This window comes from Doryrhamphus excisus, linkage group LG15, assembly GCF_037039965.1.
Source record: "Doryrhamphus excisus strain RoL-2023G ecotype Guam linkage group LG15, RoL_Dexc_Guam_v1.1, whole genome shotgun sequence".
Lineage (NCBI taxonomy): Eukaryota > Metazoa > Chordata > Actinopteri > Syngnathiformes > Syngnathidae > Doryrhamphus > Doryrhamphus excisus.
In genome coordinates this window covers 12,562,387-12,588,913 of record NC_136371.1, presented here as the reverse complement: position 1 = coordinate 12,588,913, position 26,527 = coordinate 12,562,387, and the positions used below count along the sequence as shown (strand labels likewise).

The following is a 26,527-nucleotide window of genomic DNA, read 5'->3' as shown; positions in this document are numbered from 1 at the left end:
TATAACGTAGACGAGGGTTTGATTGCACGGGGCAGAAGGATTAATATGCTCGCCGTCCGCCCGAGCAGATGTAACGTTATTTTCATGCAAATGCCAGGCAATTTGGAGGGGGGGAAGACGGGGTTTATTTTCTTTGGGAGGCGTTGCGGCCGAAAGATTTGTGGCCGATTCCACTGAATAGAACAGATGAGGCCGGACCGGACGATTTCCTAACTTGAACTCATCCGTTTAACAAAGATGGAACCATATATGGTTACCTGCAAGGTGAGCCGGCAACCAGGCAGCGTCTCTAGCGTTTCCAACAGCGCCAGTTCACAGCAGAAGACACACAGGACGCACACATCAAAGAAATGGACCCCCCCCCACCAACAAGCACTTTGTCGATAGAGGAGATTTTTGTTAAGGTTACAAAAGTCAAATACATTTTAATATGAAATATGTGGAGAAAGCTAAATTTGTGTATTAATATTTATATAAAGGATGGGAAAAAATACAAAAAGCATGATTAAAGACAGTATTATCTTTTTTATGACATTTAAAATGTTTTATACAATTCCGTAGGGGTTAATAATGACATTCTACACATTTTGCTGGTTATTGTTGAACAATAAAAGAAGCAGCTCACTATTTAGCGAGTGTTCACGCTCATACCCCATTACTGTATGTAGTATCTAATACATACAGTATTACAGTGTGTATTATACAGTATGATTGGTTACCACTGACGACAAGTACCCTGATCTGTATTATTTTGACATAAACACATATTTGAATATAATTTTATACAGGCTTGTCATGACAGTTTGCGGATTATTTGTTGAACAGTTTGCCACAAGAAGTGAAGTGTTCATGCTTATAATCACCACCTTTATCATGTAATATCAAACATAATTGGGCACCACTTTGTTAGTATTTATTTTTACATTTTGTTTTAAGTTCATTCTTTTTTTAGTTAACAAATATATATATATATGTGTGTATTTTTTATATTTTTTAAATTGATATATTTATTTATTTTTATTTATTATAAATATTTATATATTTATATAAATTTAATTATATATATATATATATATACATATATGAATGGATCCAGCACACAGCGGGAGGAAAAGCGGGATAGAAAATAAATTAATGACTAAATACATTTTTTAAATTGTCGTTGAGTAATTACAGAAGCTCACAATTTGGCAAGTGGTGTCAAGCTAGTAATCAGACTTTATATAGATTGATACTTATTATAAGTGAGTACCACTTTATTATTTATTTTCCAAATATTTTTGAAATAAATAAACATTTTGATTGTATTATTTTGAGCATTTCCCATTTGTATTGAATTAAGGTTAACAATGGTTTTCTGGGTGCTGAACTGCTGGCAACTGCTGGCAACAAGCAGCTCACTATTTGGCATAGACATGATGAGGCTCTCCTGTGTGACCCTTTTCCACGCCGTGTTGCTGGATGATGATGGCTGATTCCATACTTCCACAATCGGCTGCTCACTAGTTGGCCTACGTTGTCGTCATCCATATTCAATCATGGCAGTTTTATTTACGCCTTTGTTGCCAAGCAACCTATACACCCTATACAGGCTTTATGGAGGTTTGATAAGTCAACCACACCATTTTAGGAGGGCATATGGTGTCAAAACGGTGCACAAAGAATATCGCATGCATTGCCTGCAGCGAAACTTCCACCAGGAAACGAACGACCAGCACGTAAAGATGCCAATGGGGTCGTGCGCGATCGTGTCCGCGCACCGTTCACACGTTGTTCCGCGGAGCCGCTCAAGCACACTCCACTCACCTCCTCATCCCGAGTGTCCCGCTATTCCCTCGCCAATAATCCTCCTCCTCCGCCACCTCCAGCCCGGGACGTGGGACCTGATCTTGCCGGGAGAGGTCGCATCCACACCGGTCCAAAAATGTTTTTAAAAAGTGTCGCTCGGTCCGGTAAGTCTCCTATGCGTGCTTCCGTCCGCCCACCTGTTTTAACCGACATTCATTCATGACCCCCACCCAACCCCGAAAAATGTGGCAACTTTGCCAAGGTCGTGGTGGGAAAAGATCAAATTCCGTCAGTGGCGGCGATGGTGATGATGGCGGCGGCGGTGAAAAAGTCTTCCCGGGTGACGCTGCTGCTGTGCAGGCATCGTCGGAGCCGCGGCGCGCCTCACTGAGCCGGACTCGCTCGGACGCGCGGCTCCATCATCGTCTTCATCGTCATCATCATCACCGGCAGCGTGAGGGAGGTGCGCGCGCAACACATTCTCTCTTTCTCTCTCCCTCACACACACGTACACACGCGCACACGTACACACGCGCATTGGCATTCACGTGCACCAACCAAACTCAGTGAAAGGATCAAGTGTACATTAGTAGCACATTTCTTTCTGTGTTGTTGTAATGATTTGGTGATGCCTGAAAAATGCATTTTAAAAGTACATTTGCATTTAAGTAAGTCAAATAAGTGTTGTATAAATAAATGTGAAAATTGTTTGTAGTAGTAACAGTAATAGTAGTAACAGTATGTGTGGTTGACACTGAATGGGCACAATATTTGCACACGTATTATTATTATTATTATTATTATTATTATTATTATTATTATTATTATTATTATTATTATTATTATTATTATTATTATTATTATTATTATTATTATTATTATTATTATTATTATTATTATTATTATTATTATTATGTGACTGCCACGGTACGTGACTTTTATATACAATTAAATTTGCGTTGTTTTGGGTCGTGGCAATAAATAACTATAAAAGTGGTAAAATTATGCTATTTTAAAGTGAACACCCATTTTTTGTCATTTTTTTACGTGTGTGTGTGTATAATGAGTTTTTGTATGATAAGTTAGTACATGGCTGCAGGGCGGCAGGCCACACATCTAAAATGAATGAACGAACGAATAGTTAGTACATCATGTAGTCTGACGGCAGTCCAGTGTTGTTTGTGCAGGAACACTGCCATCTATAGGCCGTCATGGGAACTCCCCCTATGTCGAGCTCGGCGATGACTCATTTTACATACTTGAACTTTTGACTTGACTTTTTGACTTTCTAAATATGAACTTGAACTTTGTCTTTGTCAACAAATAACATGTAGTGGCACACGTGGCACACCAGTCAGGACCAGTGTACAAAGAAATTATCCACTGGGAAAAAAAGTCAAACCCCAAAACTGCAAAAGAAGCGCCATTGATAAGTGACATAAAAACAAAATGATCTAGGTGTCTAACTACTGCAATTTAAAAAAAACACAAAATGACAATATGATGGGAACACGATTAGCGATGCAATAAACCCTCCGTATCACACTTTAGGATTTTTAACCGTTGTACAGGCATGATTATGTGGATTATGTGGATTACTGCATGAGTACAAAATTAACTGATTAATGGTTAACTGATTCCAGAGCCAACTGCAATGAATCAATAGTGGTATAGGATTCAATCTTAATAATGGAATATTTTTGTAGTTAAAGCATAGAAAACATGTTTGACTTTCTAAATATGTTTGTTACCATTATTAGAGCCCTGTACACGTGAAATAACACGCCTATAGTCACCTTTACACTCCTATTATTCATTATTTACAACACATTATGCATCACTGAGCTGCTGAACTAACCAGTTAGCCTCAAATTTATTTCTTCCAAGCTCAAGAAGCCAAATACACATACCACATACCACTTCCACACGGAATGGGAGGAGAATGTTTTTCCATTCTATCATGTGGGACATCATGACTTCATGCAGTGTTAAGGTAAGGTGATGTCTCAATGTTTTGTCTCATTTCTGCCACCCAGTGGCCAGAATAGTACCTAACTTGTATTTCAATATGTTTTGACTAATAACAGACCATAGTCTACCACTAAACAGCCGTCATTTATGAATTCATGTCTGGAAAAACTGTGATAAGCGAGGGATGACTGCAGTCTTGGAATACCACAAATAGATTTGGCGCCACCTGTTGGCCCTCACTCATGAACACATGGAAAGCACCTGGTCTGCCAAAGAATAAGAACATGTAGCAGGAGGGATCAGTGGCACTTTGTCGCTAATCAGACTGCTACGGATACGCTAGTGGCAAATCTAGTGAAGACAGTTTTGGCCATTGACACGTATCGCTCTTCCTGTCAAGAGGGACCCCCGGACCCCCCCCCCACCACCATCTAAAAGCACTCACAGGCAGCTCCATCTGGTTTGTGGCATTAAAAGGAAGCACCAGAATAAAATATTTGTACTTCTAAACATATACTCTTGTACACATCTTGTACATTTTGCAATGTCGGGTCTTAGGGAAGTTTGAAGTAGAGCTTCAAAATCCATAATGAAGGAATGGCAGTGAGCCAAAAAGCAATTTATTGCAAACAAGCATTAAAATGAAAGGCTGTTCGTCAGCTGATCAAAGGCTTAAGACCATAGCTAAAAAACAAACTACACATCCCTAAAATGAAATCAAATGTTCCAAAAAGGAGTCAGTAATGAGTAGCTGTCTCATTCTTGTTAATCACCTCAAAAATAGTTTGGGCACGCTTGATGCCAGCGGTAACGTTGCTCCGGGTGGTGGAGATGGCTTCACGGAGGACATCCATTTTTGGCATTTTTGAAGAAGTCCCATGTGAAGTGCAGTGTTGTCCTGTTGTTCCCACACAGACGAGGGCCTTCAGTCATAAGGGATGCCCCATGCAACATCATAGCCCACATAGCCGGCTGCCGTTTGACGCCCCTGCACAACCTGAAGCTCAATTGTTCCATTGCAAGACTTCCTAATGGCGCCCCCTCCAATGTGCCGTGTAGAAAACGTCTCAGATGGGATCTCCTAATTCCAGTAACGTGACAAGCCAACATGTCCATGTTTGGTGAAAATTCCAAACGGGCAATCTTGTGGAAGATGGTGTAGGATGGAAGGACCCAAACTGGGAAAGACGTCCTCGAGCAGCTGGACCACTGTTGTCGGTTATGTACATACAACATTGTTGAGTCCAAGGATTGTGGGCGATGAGCAAAATGTTTTGTTTAAGTGCAGCAATGCACTAAAAGCACACCACTCACTTACAAATACCGTGGGGGGGTCGATAGCTGGAGCGGTTCCATATTGGAATTCCTCTCAAATGGATCCCCGTCCATCAACGGCAGGCAGTAATCAAATAGCAACTTTTTTTTTCCAGACGGCGGGCCCCCCGTTTGCTACATGACGTGATTTGCTTGATGGGAAGGTAACTCGATTCCTATTGAAGGTAGGGAGAGGGGGCGGCACGCACCGGATGTTGGAAAGCAGGTTTGCTTGTGTTTTGTGCGCGAGAGAAATGAAAGATTAACCTGATTTGTGCGGTGAAGCTACACGGCGAGCAACGCTGTTAGCGGATGAGACGTCAGGCTTCTTGCTGAGTGAGCACAAAGTCGGAAATAGCAAGCAAAGATGATTGTCAGGTTCCAGGCTAGCAAGATGCACTCTTATTAGATTCGTCTTCAATGAAGCACGTCTACTGGGCTCGCAAAGAGGTGGCGTTAGCATCCAATCCTTTTCCACTCAAGGCCGCAAACAGGGAAAAAACACGAGGAAGAAAACATAGAATGGTGGATTGTCAAGCATAAAAATGGCTAAATGAGGTAAAATAAAAATATAAGGCATTCAGAAGATGCATTCAAAGATGCTATTATGATATGTAGTATTGTACACTGGTCACTCCGTGTCAGTAATCTTGTTCAGTGAGACACACAGGCACCAGAATAACAGGATTTTATTACAAATTATCTCACAATAGGCACTATAATCCCGAATAAAAATTCTGAATAAAAACACGGGCTACTGTTGCAATTAACTCAACTCTGGACACCCCCCCCCCCCTTGCCCCAACTCAGCTACTCAAGCATTTCTTATTTTTGTGCATTATGTCTACTATATTGGGCAATAGCAGTGTGAAGGTGACTATAGGGGTGTTATGCCATGTCTAGAAGGCTCATGTTAAAAATGCTATTTAGAAGGTCATTGATCATTTTTCTGTGCTCCAACTCCATAAATCTTCCATTTATCAATAAGGAATCCTTCACGGTCGGGACTGGAGCCAATTAATTGTGATAAGTGAGAGATTAATGTAGTTGATGTGGGAATTATTGCCTTGGTTTTTTTTTACCTCTGACCTTTTAATACTAATTAATAACATGGTATTAGTCATTCTTCACAAAATAAAAAAACAAAACTGTAATGTTAACAGTGTGTTTTTTTTTCCATTGAGGAATTCAAGCGAATAACTATATTTTGACATCTTACTGAAGAAATAAACACACGGTTTACTTGTTTTTCCAGATTTGTCCCCCTAAACGTCATATGAAATTTATGAATACATGCGTGCTATGTCTCAAGGGAAACTGCTGCCGGCTCCAAAGTAGACGAGACCAGTTGTTTGAGAATAATGACAGATGCAATTTTCTAAAACATGCACACAAGGACAAAGCAATACGTCTATTCATGCTAAAATGTTCAATGTAGGAAACCACATATGCAAGGGAGGAAGTGAGCGCCTCCTCCTGCGGGGAACAGAGACGACGACAAGAAGGCTCACATGCCCACACACAGAAGGCTATATGAATCGGGTGATAAGCATGTGGAGGACTGGAGCCTCCAGCAGGAAATCTGGCTTGCCTTACACCACATCGCATGCGTGATGTGTGCTCAGGCGTACTTTGATATTGCTGGAATGCGTAAGTGTCACCATTATACGCCGCTTGTGACTATGCCTCTCTGATAATACTTAATAGTTAACGACTAATACTGCAAAGGCATTATGGAGTCACATGATGGAAAAGTGTTGATGCTGGCCGGCTTTATATCAGTCAAGACAGTGCATGATAGGCTGCTTGCTTCTATGCTGGTGTCATATGACAGCAAGGTGGAATTGCCGGTTGACTTTACATCAATGAAGACATGGTATGTCCTGCATATGACCATATGGCATGCATGGTATGCTGCTTGCTGCTGTGTCTCTGACACTGGACACAAAACTTGCAGGAATCCGCCAACAAATCGTTGACTACTTACCGTGGTGTAAATAGTAAGTGTTTGTGTGATGCGTCATACCTGATGTCTGTCAATGCTGCGTGCGAGGAGGCGGAGGCACGTCGAGAGGCATGCGTGATGATGGTAAAGCTTATTTTCTTGCAGCGCCGGTCAGGTGGAACGGAGGGTCGAGGTCCCCCCCCACCCCCCCACCCCCCACGGGGATGTCTGATCAAAGCGCTGGTAAAGTGTGGCGATTTCACACCAAGTTTGAGGCTTTCAAAGCGGCCTCTCGTGATGCCGCTAATTCCCTCCTCGCCCGGGCGGGCCATGTTTGAGGGCGCGTGGCATCCTGTCGACTCCAGCCACACGCCATTCCGTCTCCCCTCTGACCCGTGAAGGAAAGCAAAGACCAGGAAGCGATTAGACAAGAAAGTGCAACTGTCAATCATTTTACATGACAGCAATTAGCTCTTGGCTTCATCAACATGGTGCTCCTATTCCACAGAAGATAATAAATAATAAGAGAATAAATCCTAAAACTAGACTTTTCATGTTTAAAGGACTAAAACCAGCCTCCATGAACCAGGACATCCTCTAAGTAGCATTAAAACACAGCCCGCTAACACAGCCCTCCACAAACCAGGAAGCTGTCAAAGTAGTGCAAAAATCACCTTTCTTGAACTATGAAGTACTTGTAGTACTACTTTAATCACCCTCTGTGAACAAGGGAGTACTCTAAATAGCACACACATTGGTCTCATTGAGCCAAAAAGTAGTAAGTAGTACAAAAATCACCCTCCAAGAACTTTTTAAAGCGCTTGCAGAGCTAGATAAATGCTGCATGCACTGGTGATACTTCAAACACAGCTACTGCCATCTTCCGGAGGACATTATTCACCAGGAGGTTGCCAACAGCCACAGCTGATACGGTGCTAATTGGTTATTTTCAGATCCGCCGACTATGGCGAGTTAATTGGGTCATTGAGTCCATTGGCTAGGGCTACGACTATCTTGTGTGATCGACAATGAATCAGGTTTCAGCCGTGCCAACGAGAAGTTGTACTTGAAAACGGTGGTGCGCTAACGAGAAACATCTCAAAACCAAAGGAAGTCAATTAAATGTGACCTCGTTGGAGCGTCCTAATTGTGTTTGTGTACAACATAAGTAGTGGAACGGTTCGTTTTGTAAGTGTGTTAGTCCTCCAGAGACCACCTTGGACGCCCGGGGGAGGGGTTTGATGTGCGGCACATCTCTGACTGCGACACAAAGATCGTCAAAAGGGAAAACAAAAATTAAAACTGCAATTAATTTCCACAGGGATGCTGTCGCGGGGGTAATTGTCGGCTGAATTGTTCATTTTATGATATTGTTATTTTGTCCTTGCTTGAAGGCATTTGTAATCAGATGCTCGGCTGACAAACGCTTGGCCTCAGATGGCAGGCGCTACGGAAAGATGGCGGCCGCGGACGTACAGATGGTGCGTCCCTCGGCACATCAGCCGTCGAGCTGTCAGAGCAGATGAATTGTGATGATGAAAAAAAAACGCTATTAAGTCCTTTGTGCCGACAGCACCACAAGATTGAGTTTAAGTCCAAGCTGAGCCAAACCTACTAAATGTTTAACAAACACAACAAAGCTTCGCCAAAATGCTTCGTTATTACCATTAAGTAAGAATTATTCATCCTTCTTTGGGTCACTAACATTACTTACGGGGCTATTTGCTGTCTTAATGATGCGTGGATTGATACCAAAGTATAGATGCTAACGTTTCTGCTGATACTGGTGTTGATTCTCATAATGTGAAAATTGATATTTTGGGCGCTAATTTCGTGGCGCAGCATACGGTGGCGCAGGGTGGCAGAGTGTGGCGCATCCAACAAAGTACTAATTAGGCCCAGTGCACCACTGTGCACGGCCAATTTGGTAGACTGGACTGCACCAACATGGGCATGACGGCGCACCAGACCGTGTTGGCGCGGCGTAGGCGTGGCGCAAGGCAGGTGTGCCAGCTGCACGGTACTCGAGTGGTTAGCGCATAGACCTCACCAGGGTTCAATTCCAAACTCGACAGCTGGGATAGGCTCCAGCACCCCCGCGACCCTTGTGAGGATAAGCTGTAGAAAATGAATGAATGAATGAATGAATAATAACACCAGTCAACACTCACCGAGACAGCTCACAGAAGTCATCACAAAAGTAATGATGCTCTTTAATGCAGCTGAAAAGCCAGCATTTCACGAAATGCTGCAAATGTTCGACAGTAAGAATTGCATGTGAGGAAATGCACATCCTAAATAATACAACTGTGAAACAGTGAAACATGACAATGTTCATTCATTCATTCATTTTCTACCGCTTATCCTCACGAGGGTTGCGGGGATGCTGGAGCCTATCCCAGCTGTCTTCTACACCCTGGACTGATGGCCAGCCAATCACAGGGCACATATAGACAAACAACCATTCACACTCACATTCATACCTATGGACAATTTGGAGTGGCCAATTAACCTAGCATGTTTTTGGAATGGGGGAGGAAGCCGGAGTACCCGGAGAAAACCCACGCATGCGCGGGGAGAACATGCAAACTCCACACCGAGGGTGGAATTGAACTTGGGTCTCGGAGCTGTGAGGCCTGCGCGCTAACCACTCGTTCGCCGTGCATCCCCAATTGGCTTCACACATGAACAAATCCTGTCATGTCCTCATAGATCCAATCGCATGCATTGTTTCATCTCATGAGTTGGGTGTCTCATGACTCCCCTCATATGTAATAAACAATATCATATTGTAGGTCAGATGAAGTACATCAGTACAAATCCTCAAATACAGTAGGCCACGATATACTTATTAAATATACAACGGATAAAAAAAGTTACAAGTATAAAAGTACAAATACTACTTGGTATCATACATACAATATAATCAGCTGAGAAGCTACATTTTAGCATTTATTTTTTATTATGTTAATTATGCTGTTCAATTTGCCAAAGCTTGGCTCTTAATTATGCATTATTGTATCGGTAATGAGATTTGGGGTACCAGCCGTTATGATTAGCCAAATCCTGCATTACAGGAAAAGTTATTTTGCTCCAATATGCTAAATAATGTTGTGGCGCTATCACAAATGTAGCAAGTATGACATGAGAGCAAATTAGTAAAACACGACCATGAAAGGTAGCCAAGGTTGCTCATTACTATGCAAAACTATTCACATTTCTCATCATTTCCAACTGTGACGGCGTAAAGAATTGAACAACTATGCAGGAAATGACTTCAACAATTTGGTTCTGCTTAATACAGACCCCTTTGATTGGGTACCGGGCCCGAGAGATGAGCGTGGATGAGGAATGATTGCGATGCGCTAGGAAGCGGCGGCTCGCAGCCTCGCCAGGCACTTGAGCGTAATACCAGGTCATCCCTGCTGGAGTGTGGAATCGACTAATTAAAACAAAATGCTTTATCAAGAGACGAGGCGAGGCAGCGGCGCTAATAAAAGCAAGCACCCGCTTATTTCCTGAGATTTCTCAGTTGATAAGCGCCTTATTAAAACATGGCCGCCGTCACACGGAAATGCTTTGTGTTCCCAAGAAGCTACAAGTTGTTTTCTCAAGAGCGTCAACATACACTACACGGATTACTGTATGCTTGTATGACTCACTTCAGGAATGTCAAAATCGCCTTTATTGTCATTATATTGCATACCACGAAATCTAAGTGCAACTCCATGGTGCGTTTCTGTTTCTCAGTTACTATGCTTGTTTGATGGTTGGCTTCAGGGGCGTCACTAGGTTCTGAGGACAGGGGGGCTTAACCCCCCTGGAGATGCACAGGATATGAATGAATGTAGTAGACATTCAAAAAAATCCAAAAAATCCAAAAAACAAATAACGAACAAGAACCGGGATATAACTTTCCCACTTTTGGACAGATTTAGAAGAGATACTCAATTGTTTTAGGCTACCATTAAATTTACACAAGTACACACAATCTATACTGCAAAACCGCTGCTCAAGCTCTGCAACTATTCTGTCCAGAGGACAGTGATCGATTACATAATAATCATAATTATATTATTAATTAGGGGCGGCACGGCGGTCTAGTGGTTAGCGTGCAGACCTCACAGCTAGGCCATCTCTGTGTGGAGTTTGCATGTTCTCCCCGTGCATGCGTGGGTTTTCTCCGGGTACTCTGGTTTCCTCCCCCATTCCAAAAACATGCTAGGTTAATTGGCCACTCCAAATTGTCCATAGGTATGAATGTGAGTGGGAATGGTTGTTTGTCTATATGTGCCCTGTGATTGGCTGGCCACCAGTCCAGGGTGTACCCAAAGTACGCCCAAAGACAGCTGGGATAGGCTCCAGCACCCCTGCGACCCTCGTGAGGAAAAAGCGATAGAAAATGAATGAATATTATTAATTAGCCTATTATTATTACTATCATCATAGTAAAAATAAGGAAAAGGATAAAAATAAAACAAGAAATAACAATATAAATATAAAAGTAGCAGGTGCTGTTCAAAATAAGTGTAAATACGTATATGTACATCAAAAACAATAACCTATACAGTAACAATATCTGGAATTGCAGTAACCAAAATGTGGAATTGCAGTAACCAAAATGTGGAATTGCAGTAACCAAAATGTAGTATTTCACATATTGTACTTGAGTTTTACTTGAATGAATGAATCTTACTGCACATAAGTCCAGTATTGCACGTTTGAAGCTTATTGTGCATAACAGTGAGGTGTGTGTTTTAGTAGTGCAAAAATAAGTCACGTTCATTTATGATTGTTCATTGCAGTGATGGCTTTGGGAAAGAAGCCGTTCCTGAGTCTGTTTGTCTCATCTAATTAAAAGTCTTTCTGAACTGACTCTGCAACATACCACGCTTCATCGTCACTACTGGTGTTCTACGGCCATTCAGATCCTTATTTTGCACATTTTCACCCTTCATGCTCTGTCGTGACTCGTCTAGTGCCATACTGCCTTTAGTCACCTTCCTCCATCTGCACATTTTATTGTTTGGACAATTAAACACAAACTATGAACCTCATTTTCAACTTGTATGTCAGCTAGGAATGTGAGTTTAAACTGTTCATCAAAGTAATTTAGTTATTTCAAATTCAGGGCAGGTTAAAAAAGGGAAAATGCCCCCCCCCGAATGTCTGCTGCTGCGTCACCTGGTCTAATTTGCTTCACTCCAAACGAGCGGGGAAAAAAGCTCGTTAGAGGACAAGGCAATTACACCGCCACCGTGCTTGATCTCCCAGGTATTGGACACGTGGGCGGCGACTGATGAGAGCTTAGCGGCGGCTCGAGAGAAAGACTGGGATTTAGGAAGTGTGCCTGCCTGCCAGCCCGTCCTCAGGACAGCGTCCAATCACTGTGATACCTTAATCCTGCCTGGCCTTTCACACGGGGGGAGGTGGCCGTGTCGCCCGATATAAATGTAAATGGGAGGGATTGAAGGTGTCGATAGGGAAATGTCACAATCTGACATTAAACCTTAGAGGGGAAGAAGACAAAGAAATGGACACGGGGGACGTCCGTCCTCCAATTAAACTTCAAAGCTGCGAGTGACAGACGTATTTTTTTCCTTTCAACCAAGATGTGCCAAAACCTGTGGACAAACAGATAATACGTTACGACCGCACCATTCGCATAGGCACATCGGTGAAGGAGATGAAAGGCAGCGAAACCCTGGAATGGTCACGACAAGGTATGGTATGCTGCTGGTTTGGTTCAGATCTGGACTGTAACGGCTGCTAAGAGTGGTCCCTTTACCCTCAGAGGGCCATGAATTATATTAAAATGCAGTGGAAAGCAATAAAATGCAGGAACAGTCACAACAGAGCATGGTATGCTGCAGCCATTTTGAATGGGCTGCAACCGCTACTAAAAGTGGTTTCTTTTACACGTGTAGGACCATTAAAATCAAAATGGCAGTGGAAAGATGCTGGATTAGTCACAACACAGCATGTTATGCTGCAGTCACTTTGGATGGACGGTAACTGCTATTGAGAGTGGTTCCTTTTAAACTAGAACTTTAGGCTTTGCTACTAAAAGTGTGTTAAAAAGCTGAAAGGCAACAACAGAGTATGGTATGCTGCTACTAAGAGTGGTTCACGTTAAAAATGCAGTGGAAAGAAATAAAATGTCAGAATAGTAATGACACAGCATGGTATGCTGCAGTCAGTTTGGATAGGTTATAACTGCTATTAACAGGGGTTCCTTTTACACTAGAATTGTACACTTTTACACTAAAATAAACAGAAAAAGGAAGTTGAAAGGCAATATACTGCGGGAATAGTCATGACACAGCATGGTATGCTGCAGTCAGTTTGAATGGGCTGTAACTGCTATTAAAAGTTGTTCCTTTTAACACTTCTTGGGACCATGAAAAGTGTTTAAAAGGCAGTTGAAAGGCGATAAAATGTTGCAATAGTCATTACAGAGCATGGTATGCTGCATCCCGTTTGGATGGGCTGTATCTGTTATTAAAACTGATTTCTTTTAACAGAGTATGGTATGCTGCAGTTTTGTTTCAGGTATGGAACCACAATTACGAGTGTTTCCTTTTATACTTGTAGGGCCATCGAGAATGTTAAAAATGCAAATGTTGGAATAGTCATGACACAGCATGGTATGCTCCAGTCAGTTTGGATAGGTTATAACTGCTATTAAAAGTGGTTCCTTTTACACTTCTTGGGACCATTAAGAGTGTTAAAAAGGCAGTTGAATGCAATAAAATGTTGCAATAGTCATTACAGAGCATGGTATGCTGCATCCCGTTTGGATGGGCTACATCTGCTATTAAAACTGATTTCTTTCAAGACATGATCATTAAGAAAGTCAAAAGGGCAGTGGATCACGAAGAAGGTCAACAGGGCAGTGCAAAAGCAATAAAATGCTGAAACAGCCATGACAGAGCATAATATGCTGCAGAGTCAGTTGGGGAAGACTTCTAAAATGTGCCCAAAATTTGCTTTTGACCACATAACTTTCTCAGGAAAGGTGGTGAAGCAGATGAAAAACATAAAAACACAGGACTAGTCACAACACAGCATGGTATGCTGCAGAGTCAGTTTTGACTTAAAATGTGCCCAACACTGTGGACAAATACACACAATATGCTATTGATTTGATATGAATTATTTACTGATACTGACACGTCTTTTGAAGTTGCTCATGCTAACTATCGAGGCGAGCTATCAGGCTAGCAGGCAAGTAGCAAACACTAATGCTCTTAAATCCTGAAAAAGACATCCCTAAAGCCCCTCTGAAATTGCACACATTTGACTTAACCGATGCCAATTTACGTTGGCTAATTATTAGCACCTCGCAATGCTACATTGAGAAAGCACACTTGGAAAACTTAACGGGCGTATTGAAATATTAGCATGAGTGCTAATTAATCATCCGCATCTTGTTGCTTTTCACCCGACCTCCTCCGTTGCTCACAAGTCATAATTCCCATGAATTGAATCTAAAGTTAGTCCGCTCAGACGTGAATTATTCACGGCGCCGCGCGTATCCTGTGGAGCGGCGGGGGAAATCGTTATCAATAAAAATGACATTAAAAATGTACACATAGCCCGAGGAGCAACTTTTAAATTCCTCATCTGCTCCCTGCTGAAAGCGTGTCAGCATACGGTCGGGGTGCAAAGCATGCAAAGCAGGTGTGAAGTTTGCTTTTGAATGCTTTCTAACGCCCGCCGTCGCGTGCTGATGGATGGAAAAAAAGTGCTCAACAAATTGATTCCGAGTGACATCCTCGCAATTTATTGTTACTTTCTCATTTGGCACTGACCAATGCACTATTTGCTTTTAAGTTCTCATCAGTAATATTCCTACAGGATATGTGCGGTGCACACGTTGTGTCGGATGTTGCAGTCTCACATAAAAATGTCCATTTCACCACTCAAACTGTCGTGACCAACAGGAGGCCATCAAACCAAATGCATCCCTCACTCACGGTGCTACCAAAAACACACATGTAACTGCTCCACACGACAAAAACGCTTTCAGGGGAACATATATGCAAAACAAAACAAAAGTACTAACCGCCAAAGCAGGCTGGGTAACTTCCTGTTAGGGCTTCCCGGCATGCCTTGCGGGTTATAAATTAGCTGCTAATGCTAATCATCATCTGTTGTTAGCCTTTTCTTCTTCTCTAACAGGGAAAATAAGCTGCCAGCGGTGTCGACTTCGATCCTGAGTGACGGCTCCAGGCACCGTGATTGATGGCGTGATTGCTCCTGGCCAGTGCCCTTCGTCAGCACGCTGACCCCAGATAAGAAAGGAGGACACGGCAGGCGAGCGTCGAGGTGCTCGGCCGCGTCGATGTTCTTATTATTACCTGTTTGCTCCAAAAAGTCATTAAACAGTGTCGAGACATCGTGGGTGGGGGGTTGCTAAATTCCCTCCGAGACTTAGCGAGTTAATGGAGCCGCTAGCACATTAGCGAGCTTACACTGGTGTGTGTGTGTTTGCGTTGTCACGGATACAAGATGGAGTGGCATATAGCACATCTCTTGACAGTCAAGTAGTAGATCATCCATTTCCTCCCCAAGTTCCCCACACCAACCCTCCAGTGAGTGCAGAAAATTGGATTTTAATTGAACAACTCATTGCAATTATGACAGAACACCCTTGAAAAACACACAGCAAACAATACCACACAACACTAACAAGCTGACTACTCCATAGACTACTAGACATGTACTATTTACAGTACACAACTCATCTTTATGTAAGTATATCCGTTCAAGTTGAACTGACTCGAGGTGATGAAGACCCACATTTTGCTGACTCAAATTTCACTGACTCAAGGGTTGACAAAGACTTGTGTATTACTGACGCATGAGTACTCAACAAAGACAAGTTTCATTGACTCACAAGTTGATGAAGCCTGTGGCTTCACTGACTCACAGATACTCGATCAAGACTTGAGTTTAACTGACTCACGAGTTGACTTGACGCAAGGTACGTTGACAAAGAATCAAGTTTCACTGACTCAAGGGTACTCAACAAAACCTCGAGTTTCACTACATCAGTAGTACTCATCAAAGACGCACCTTTCAACGACTCACAGGTTTAGAAAGACTCAGACTTGACAAAGACTCGAGTTTCACTAACTCGCAAGTTGAGGGAGACTTGGGCTTCACTGACTCAGAGATACTCGCTGAAGACTTTAGTTCAACTGACTCACAAGTCACAATGACTCATGTTTCAGCGATTCATGGGTTGACAGTCGAAGACTTGAGTTTCACTGAGTTGACTAAGACTTCGATTTCACTGACTCACAGCTTGACGAAAACTCGTCAACCTTTGTTTACTCATAAGTTGTCACAGACTCTGGTTTCACTGACTCATGCATACTCGACACACACTAGTTGCACTGACTCACAGGTTGACAAAGACTCAAGTTTCACTGACTCACAAGTTCATGACAACACGGTTTTTTACTGACTTGCAAATTGGCAGAGACTTGAATTTCACTGACTCAGAGGTCGATGAAGACTCAATTTTCGTTGACTCATGAGTTGAACACACAAGTTTCACATATGCACGAATACTTGAAAAAGAGTTGAAATTCACCGACGCACACATTAATGACAATGAGGATAAGTGATAGAGGATGGATACGTTGATGAAGACTCATGTTTCACTTACGCATACCCGACAAAGACTCGAGTTTCACAGGTTGACTAAGACTCGAGTGTCACTGATTCATGGGTACTTGACGAAGCCTTCCGTTTCACTGACTCACGAGTTGACGCAAGGTACGTTGACAAAGAATCAAGTTTCACTGACTCAAGGGTACTCAACAAAACCTTGAGTTTCACTACATCAGTAGTACTCATCAAAGACGCACCTTTCAACGACTCACAGGTTTAGAAAGATTCAGACTTGACAAAGACTCGAGTTTCACTAACTCACAAGTTGAGGGAGACTTGGACTTCACTGACTCAGAGATACTCGCTGAAGACTTTAGTTCAACTGACTCACAAGTCACAATAACTTATGTTTCAGCGATTCATGGGTTGACAGTTGAAGACTTGAGTTTCACTGACTCGCAGCTGGACGAAAACTTGTTAACCTTTGTTTACTCATAAGTTGTCACAGACTCTGGTTTCACTGACTCATGCATACTCGACACACACTAGTTGCACTGACTCACAGGTTGACAAAGACTCAAGTTTCACTGACTCACAAGTTGATGACAACACTGTTTTTTACTGATTTGCAAATTGACAAAGACTTGAATTTCACTGACTCAGAGGTCAATGAAGACTCAATTTTCGTTGACTCATGAGTTGAACACACAAGTTTCACATATGCACGAATACTTGAAAAAGAGTTGAAATTCACCGACGCACAGGTTAATGACAATGAGGATAAGTGATAGAGGACGGATACGTTGATGAAGACTCATGTTTCACTTACGCATACCCGACAAAGACTCGAGTTTCACAGGTTGACTAAGACTCGAGAGTCACTGATTCATGGGTACTTAACGAAGCCTTCCGTTTCACTGACTCATGAGTTGACTCTGTGAAAGGTGAGTCGAATGAATGAATCGAGTACCTGCTTAACTTCAGGGAATGACTCACAAGAAGTTGAGTCAGGAAAAAGAATGGAGTTTCCCGTCACTAATCGGCTGTGTGCACATTTTAAAACCAACGTCACATTTAGTGTTTACTTGACAAAAACTGACTTTTGTCCCAGTCATGTCTGTGAAGATTCTCTGTAGTACTTCATAGTGATACTTGATTTGTACTTTATGATCATCTCAGTCAAGAAGGAATTTAAATCCAATCTCATGGATTTTAAAGGTAAAACCATCATAGGTTTTTCGTGATGTAAGCATCTAAATGTTCTTATGTTTATGGCTGAAATCTGCAGTCCTACCGTGACCTCCGCCCTGCACGCTTCACGTGAGGCGTATGGACTTTGAGGATGAGCGCCTCTGCTAAGTGCACGCTAAAGGCCCCCGCCAGCCACCGTTATCTAAAGTCAGATCCGGCTCGGACCGTCATCCATTTCCTCCCGTTTCGCTCCTCTCGTTAGCTCGGTGACAGCGGCTTTTCCGCTTCATTTCACCTGAGAGGTCGTCACGTCACGAGCCTCGCCTCTGCGGGCTTGACCCAGGCCCAATCAGCAATCTTTCCTCCTGAAGCCACTAATACCTCCACCAAGGCACCCAGGCCAATTCCATCACTTTAATTCTGCTCTTCGCTGCAACTTCCCTGACTGGGTAGATTATTTTCAGCTTTATTTGGACTCATTCTCATTTTTGTGGCAGCCGGCAATATTTACTTTTGATACGGTACATTTTTTGCAGTGCGCTTGAAAACAGAAGCACTTCAGCCATATAAACAGGATCTCAAGTTAGCGTTTTTAGGATCTTTGAAGTAGTACATGCCTAAAAACAGCAAGTCTGTCATATACAGATTCTCTCACTACCATGTTTAAAACAGATGACCAAAAACAGCAGAACACGACTCCTATAAAGTATCTAACTTTCCTTTTAAAACAGATAACTAAAAACAGCAGAGCACTTCTCTAACATAGAGGATCTTTGGCTAGTGTTTTTTTTTAACAAATGGCCAAAAACAGTTGAGAGCCATCCTATAGAGTATCTAGTTTTGACTTTTAGAACAGATAACTAAAAACAGCAGAGTGCTCCTACCATATAGAGGATCTCTCAATAGCGTTATTTTAAACAGATGATCAAAAACAGCAGAGCACTCCTGTCACATTGGGGCTCTTAACTAGTGTTTTTGTAGTATGTGCTTAAAAACAGTGTGTGTCTGTCATATAGGGGATTTTGAACTAGCGCTTTTAAAACAGATGACTAAAAACAGCAGAGCACTTCTCTAACATAGAGGATCTTTGGCTAGTGTTCTTTTTTTAAACAAATGGCCAAACACAGTTGAGAGCCATCCTATAGAGTATCTAGTTTTGACTTTTAGAACAGATAATTAAAAACAGCAGAGTGTTCCTACCACATAGAGCAGGGGTTGGGAACCTTTTTGGCTAAGAGAGCCATGAAGGCCAGATATTTTAAAATGTGTATCTGTGAGAGCCATATACATTTTTTTAAACATTACAATAAAATGTGTGCATTTTTATGTAAGACCAACAGTTTTAGATAATGGGCTCTAATTACGTAGACCAGGCACACTACCCCACGCCAATGGGGTGTGGCCAGCACACTTTCGTGAGCAGCGCAGTGTCTAATAATAAATCAAATACTTGTTGCCATTAATACAACTTCTGCTGCTGCATAGTTTTGCACCGTACTCTGTAGACATATTTCATTCTTTTGGCCATCTTCGTCAGAAGGCTTGGTTCTGCAGCTTTAGCTAAGTGACTATTTGACTAAAGGAGAAAAGTTTATATTTACATGTTGACATCTCAATGACCGAGGTAGACTACCGCATTACCCAGTAATAATCAAGTTTTGGTGTTTGACCTGGAAAATATCATCAGGAAAGATAGATATGGTTGGCCGTATTGCAGCAGAATATAGATGGACGAATTAAAATGCATAAGAAAGTTGTTGATTTTGAATATTATTTTTAACAGTAATTTCTGTGATGTTTACTTTAAAATGTTAGCAAAAATACATGTTTATTGTGGTAAGAAATGCTTGAGAGCCAGATACAGTCATCAAAAGAGCCCTACCTGGCTCCCGAGCCATAGGTTCCCTACCTCTGACATAGAGGATCTCTGAATAGCGTTATTTTAAACAGATGACCAAAAACAGCAGAGCACTCCTGTCACATTGGGGCTCTTTACTAGTGTTTTTGTAGTATGTGCTTAAAAACAGCAGTGTGTCTGTCATATAGGGGATTTTGAAATGGCGCTTTTAAATCAGATGACTAAAAACAGCAACTTACTTCTCTTACATAGAGGATCTTTGACTAGCGTTTTTTTTAAACAGTTGGGAACCATTCTATAGAGTATCTATCTTTTAAAACAGATGACTAAAAACAGCAGAGCATTGCTGTCATACCGGTGCTCTTTGACTAGCTTTTAAGGAAACAAAACATGCTTATACACACGGCACTTTAAATTGAGCTTTTATAGAGGATCTTTGGCAAGTAGTTTTAAAACAGATGACTACAAAAAAACAGCTGATGGTTGACACAAATTAAAAAGAGGACTCTCTTGTTTACTGTATACGGGATCTTTGTTTAGCATCTAAACTTGTTTAACAGCTGTATAGAGGATCTTTGATTCGTGTTTTTGAAGTAATTTACTGTATTGAAGAGTTTTGCTCTGCTGATGAAAAGAAGGAAATCATGTGAACAGGACTTGGTCTCCAAGTTCAAATTACTAAAACTTACATAAGCATCTTCCCTACATTTCCAGTGAGGCTGGTATATCAACTGTGTGCTTTCCTGCACTGGCATTCCATATCTCACGGCTGCCGGATGAGAGCCACAGACGATAATGAGGCCTTTTTCAGCCTGCAGCTAGTGGACATCTATTTGCTCTAAGAGTTCCTCAGCCCTGGGCAACATTCAGCAAAGCAGCCCAGTCATTAAAATGCAATTCATAACCCTCGCACCAAAAATGTCCTGGCGACACCGTGTTGTATTTTGGAATCAAACCTGCACCCCGGAGGCAGCGAGGGCGGGAGGAAGGAGAGGAAGGAGAAGAATGAGGCTGGCCGTGACGTTTGAGGGGAATGAGCTTGTAATGTGGCGGACATGATGGCTCAATTAGCCATCGCCAACATGTCCTGCTGTGCTGTTTGTGGGAGTGCTGCAGTTTTTGTTGGACTAAATGAAGATTTTTCTCTCCCCACAAATCTTTTCATCCTGCCGGAGTCAGTGCTACTGCATCAGTGCTGATTCTGCCAGATGGGAAAGTTAAGTGAAAAATCATTGATAAGAAAAAAAGACCATCTATGTATATGTGGAATATCCAAACTCTTTCCTCCAAGGGATGCTTTATTTATTTATTTTATTCATTCATTCATTTTCTACCGCTTATCCTCATGAGGCTTGCAGGGGTGCTGGAGCCTATCCCAGCTGTCTTTGGGCGAGAGGCGGGGTACACCCTGGACTGGTGGCCAGCCAATCACAGGGCACATATAGACAAACAACCATTCACACTCACATTCATACCTATGGACAATTTGGAGTCGCCAGTTAACCTAGCATGTTTTTGGAATGGGGGAGGAAACCGGAGTACCTGGAGAATAGCCACGCATGCACGGGTAGAACATGAAAACTCCACACAGAGATGGCCGAGGGTGGGATTGAACTTGGGTCTCCTAGCCTTGAGGTCGGCGTGCAGCTACTTATTTTATTTACTTTTTAAGAACAAAGCATTGTTGCCTGTTTTCTCATGCCGTTGCATGTTTCTATCTGTACTTGTTTCATGCCGTCTGTGTATGTTTTTGCACAAGCTTAACCAGATTCCTTTTTTCGGCTCTGCAAGCCCGCCCTGGGTTCTCGTCTCCGCATCTTGGGTTCATCACCACACCGCAACATGACAGAATGCTTTGAACACAAGATACCCCCACAAAGTACGTTCACCGGACCCAGCTGGTATTGAAGGCCACAGAGGCTCGATGTAGGCACAGAGACTCAGTGTATCCGGGACCCAGCCCCCGCAACGTTGCCGGCTCCACGAGGGCTCCAAGCCATTCAAAGGTGACGTTCAAATGCTGGCCCATCGTGCATTCTACTATGGCCCCTGCTCAACGTCAGCATGAATTGAAATGACAGCTGCCCTAGTCATCAACACGACGCCGGAACACCAGAAGGAGGTTTTGTGTCTACTTTGTCAGCCCCCGACACTCTCAGAGACCCCACCACGTTAGCTTCCGACACTCCCGGTCCCCGCTCCAGGGCGTCTCAAGCCAGTACCAGCACCATTTATTTAGCTTCCAGTGCTTCCTGTGTCTGCTCCTCGTGAACGCCCATTAACGGCGGTCCCTGCTCCACAGCAGTTCACAGCCTTTTTCCATCCTGGCGCAACGTCTGAAGCCACCACTTGTTCCAGCAGGGGGGTCTAAGTCCCTCCACCCAGCCCTTGTTCCAGTTTTGGCAGTTTGGAGTCTGGAGTCTGGAATCCGTTGTTGGAAGGGGGGATCTAGCACCATCGGCTGAGCAACTGGGGATGGACAGCTCACTCCTCCTGCTCCTGCTTCGCCGGGCCGATGATCTGCCTCCTGTTTCTCTTTCAAGCCAGGCTCCTCCGACTTTGCCTTCAACTCAAGCAGAGGAGCTATCGCCTGCTTCACCTTAACGTCAGGACGCTGACAAGTTGCTTCCTGCTTCTGTTCCATGTCAGGTCGAGTCGCACCCTGTAGTTGTCCCGGCTCCACCCACACGCCAGCCGGCATCTCCACTTTCTGTCTCGGCTATACGCCAGCCATCATCAGTTCCTCCTCTGGCTCCATGCCAGCCCAAGAGGCTCACCTGCTCTCCAGCGCCAACGCCATATGTCCTGCGGCTGAGAAAGTGGAGCTTGGAGGTGCCACATGATGCCTTCAAGTCAGTAAAGTCAATCGTGTTTTCATTCAATAAATACATTTATTCCTCGTGTGGGCACTCATGCGTCGCAATGTGAATTACCCAGCAAGCACTTATTTTAATATTCTTTTGTATTTAATACCCTGCAATAAGCTTTGTGACTAATTAATCAGGACTTGTCTTTGTCTCAGCAGAATCAGCGTCTTGGGACACTGACGACGCTAATCTCTTTATTTACGTACGTGTTGCGCCGCTAATCCCAATCCAATCAAAACACACGGATGTGCCGCCTTACACATAAATATGAAGTGGCTTGTGCGCCACATGTAGCAGGAAGTGCTCTTTACCCCCCGCCACCTCCCAAAACCATGGCCATCATGAAAGTATTATTTCGCTCATATGTTTGAAAAGTTGAAATGTTTTAGGTCGTATTTTAGTCATAACACTTATCCACCATGCAAGTGTAAAAAGTTAGTTCCTGTGCAGGGGTCCCAAAATTCTGTAAAAATATTATATTCATTCATTTTCTACCGCTTTTTCTCATGAGGGTCGTGGGGGTGCTGGAGCCTATCCCAGCTGTCTTTGGGCGAGAGGCGGGGTACACCCTGGACTGGTGGCCAGCCAATCACAGGGCACATATAGACAAACAACCATTCACACTCACATTCATACCTATGGACAATTTGGAGTGGCCAATTAACCTAGCATGTTTTTGGAATGTGGGAGGAAACCGGAGTACCCGGAGAAAACCCACGCATGCACGGGGAGAACATGCAAACTCCACACAGAGATGGCCGAGGGTGGAATTGAACCCTGGTCTCCTAGCTGTGAGGTCTAACCACTCGACCGCCGTGCCACCCAAAAATATTATATGAATAATAATAATAATTTTAACACAGTAACACACTAAATTAAATCAATAAATATTCGGGCTGTCAAAGTTAACACATTAATGACCCCCACCTTAGTTTGGTTGAAGCACAGTAACTCTGTAGCCACAAGCTGAAAGAAATATTGATGGGAAACAGAGAAAGAAACGAGTATTTCAATTGATAAAGTTAGCTTCAAAGCCCTGGCAGATGGCTCTTGTAGCAAGACCAAAGTTATTTGTATCTACTGTCGCTGTGTTTGACTTTTCACGGATTCCATGGCCTGCCAGAGACTGGAGCAGTGCAGCTATTGTTTTTATTGTCATATACAGTGCTACCTTGGCATAAGAGTAGCCCAACTAACCAGTGCTTTTCACATTTTTACATCTCTGATGATTTTGGCATTGAACTGCCAGCTAAATTGGACTTCCAGCTGCTATTGACGGGCTGTCAATGTGATGATGTTGTGCTAGCGTTAGCCATTTAGCATGGAACTACCACAATGATGCACATTAGCACAAAGTCATCAACTCTTACCTTTGGTTAACATAAAGCTTGATGTTGTCGTTGCACATCAAATGCACAACCACCAAGAGATTTCCCTACTTATTATGGATAAAACGTATTTCCATCTGCGATTAATTCTGTGTTAACTATTAAATTGAAAACAAATTGACATCCCTAATAAATATATAATAAAGTATTCTGTTAATTCTATTTTTTATATTATTCATATTCAAATAAACATTTTTGTTATTGTAATGTACTCATTTTAACATATTTGTATTGTATATTTTTATTATTATATTTTATTATCTTATTTTTAATTTATTTTAATGATATTTGTGTTTATTTATCTCATGCTTATTTTTTTCAATGTATTATTTATTGCTTGATTTATTCATTTTTATTCATTTTTATTCATTTTTATTCATTTTTATTCATTTTTATTCATTTTTATTCATATTTATACATATTTATACATTATATTCAACGCTTTTTCTTTTCCAGTTTGGGTGTTGTCATACTTAAATTGTAGCTATTGTTGAACAACAAATGATCCAAAAATATAACTTATTTTTTCTGTTAAAGATTATAGTGCGTAGTTTTGATGTTTTATTGATGTTGTCTTCATTATTGTGGTTTTCTCTGCAGTGTATCATAGCTAAAAAAAATAATAATCCATAGTTGCGTGATAAAAGTTTGTGGTTTGCATGTGACACATGCATTTGGTCTTTTTGGTGTAATTTTAGTGGTGACATCAGGCATAAGATTCCCCCAGCGACGCCTATTAACACCCCGCCGGCAGAGCGGATGCTGAGAGACGCAGGAAGCTGTGATCCTTTCAGAAAATATAAATCCTCAACATGTTTATTACGTGGGCGTACTGTGACTTTAAATTGGTTTATCGCATGCCGTGAGCACAAAAGATGTGAACAAAGGCACTTTTATTTGGGTGACAATGTTAAATTGAGTGTTTTTTTAAAATGTTTTCCCATATAATTCAATTTCCAGGACAGCCTTGGACATCCCGATGCTGATGAAGGAATAGCTGCTGTGGGAGGAATGTTAAATATTTAGTGAGGACTTTGGAATGCTATTATTCACAGCTTAAGAGCCGTGCTATCAAAGAGAGGTTTCATAAGGAGGAAAGCTGGTGGCCACATTTCACTTTTTTGGAGGGGGGTGGGGGGGGGCTATGCCAAGTAAAGGTCCACTATTAAGCATCATAATTTTTTATCATTTTTAACATTATAATTTTTTTAGCATTATCATTTTTAAAACACACAATTAAAATCAGTTGTACGTAGTAGGAGATTTTTACCCTCCAAAAAAAAAACCCGAAACCACACAGGCTTCGCTACACGTCTTAAAATGACTTCAGAATCGCTTCCAACCATTCTTAAGTCAGCTACAGACATGAGAGCTGCAAGTTTGGTCATTTACTCTTTCTTCACACACGCTAACCTAGCATGATGTTGCTGTTAAAAGTGTGAACGTAATGTTAGCACTTTAGCATCACAAAGCTAAACGTGTGTCTCCCCCTTAATATTACATCGTTGTATATGTGTATATGTTTAGCGTTAAACCTACAGACGCTAGTAGGGCTTTACCAAAATGTGCGGTACCTGGCCCACAAGCCATAGTTTGCTCACCCCTAGTCTAACAATGGGATGAAATGAGCTCATCCCAGCTGTGTTGTAAGGTGAACCATTCACTGTGCAGCTGTCACGCTTGAATGCCGACACTCATTCTCTTGGCCGTCCTTTCAGAACGCCGCCTGCCAACGTCGCCGTCATTCAATTTCACGTCAACACAAGAGTCATTAAAGCTGATGAGGTTTGGTGGGCAGACAGTTGGAGACAAACTGTGTCCACCAGCAGGCTAACTGTCCATCGGGTGCATTGCATCTTGGGGGGGGGGGTGAATGCACACAGTAGAAAAGACACAACAGTGATGGGCAATACTAGAAATGTTATCACCAAAATGATACCAAACAAAACACAGCTTGGTTTTGCTGATAAAGCAGCTGGAATATATTATATGGAATATATATAAATACCCGGTGGGCCGGATTAAGACGCTTGGCGGGCCTGATGTGGCCCACAAGCCGCAGTTTAGTGGCAGCATTTTTACAGAAAAGATTTTCACTTTGCAACCCAAATTTCTGTGTTTTGTGGCTCCAAAACTGCTAACAGCTAAAGAGACATTGTTTTTTTTTTTATCAGATTTCATCTCTGCAATTTTATAAAAAGATGTATACGACATGACGGAACGGTGGTTGAGTGGTTAGCATGCAGACCTCACAGCTAGGGGACCAGGGTTCAATTCCACCCTTGGCCATCTCTGTGTGGAGTTTGCATGTTCTCCCCGTGCATGCGTGAGTTTTCTCTGGGTATTCCGGTTTCCTCCCACATTCCAAAAACATGCTAGGTTAATTGGCGACTCCAAATTGTCCATAGCGATGAATGTGAGTGTGAATGGTTGTTTGTCTATATGTGCCCTGTGATTGGCTGGTGACCAGTCCAGGGTGTACCCCGCTTCTCGCCCGAAGACAGCTGGGATAGGCTCCAGCACCCCCGCGACCCTCGTGAGGAGAAAACGGTAGAAAATGAATGAATGTATACAATATTTC

The 26,527-nt window shown here is 42.4% G+C and overlaps 1 protein-coding gene across 6 annotated transcripts in view; it reads right to left on the bottom strand.

The window, feature by feature from the left end:
* The window catches only part of LOC131104841 (plexin-A2-like), a 183,470-nt gene extending 181,243 nt beyond the window's left edge, over nucleotides 1-2,227 (bottom strand). For all 6 annotated transcript variants that reach the window (XM_058052404.2, XM_058052407.2, XM_058052408.2 and 3 more), the window contains exon 1: nucleotides 1,807-2,227. The gene's annotated coding sequence lies outside the window, so the exon portion shown is untranslated. The remainder of the gene's footprint in view (nucleotides 1-1,806) is intronic.
* Nucleotides 2,228-26,527: the final 24,300 nt, after the last annotated feature.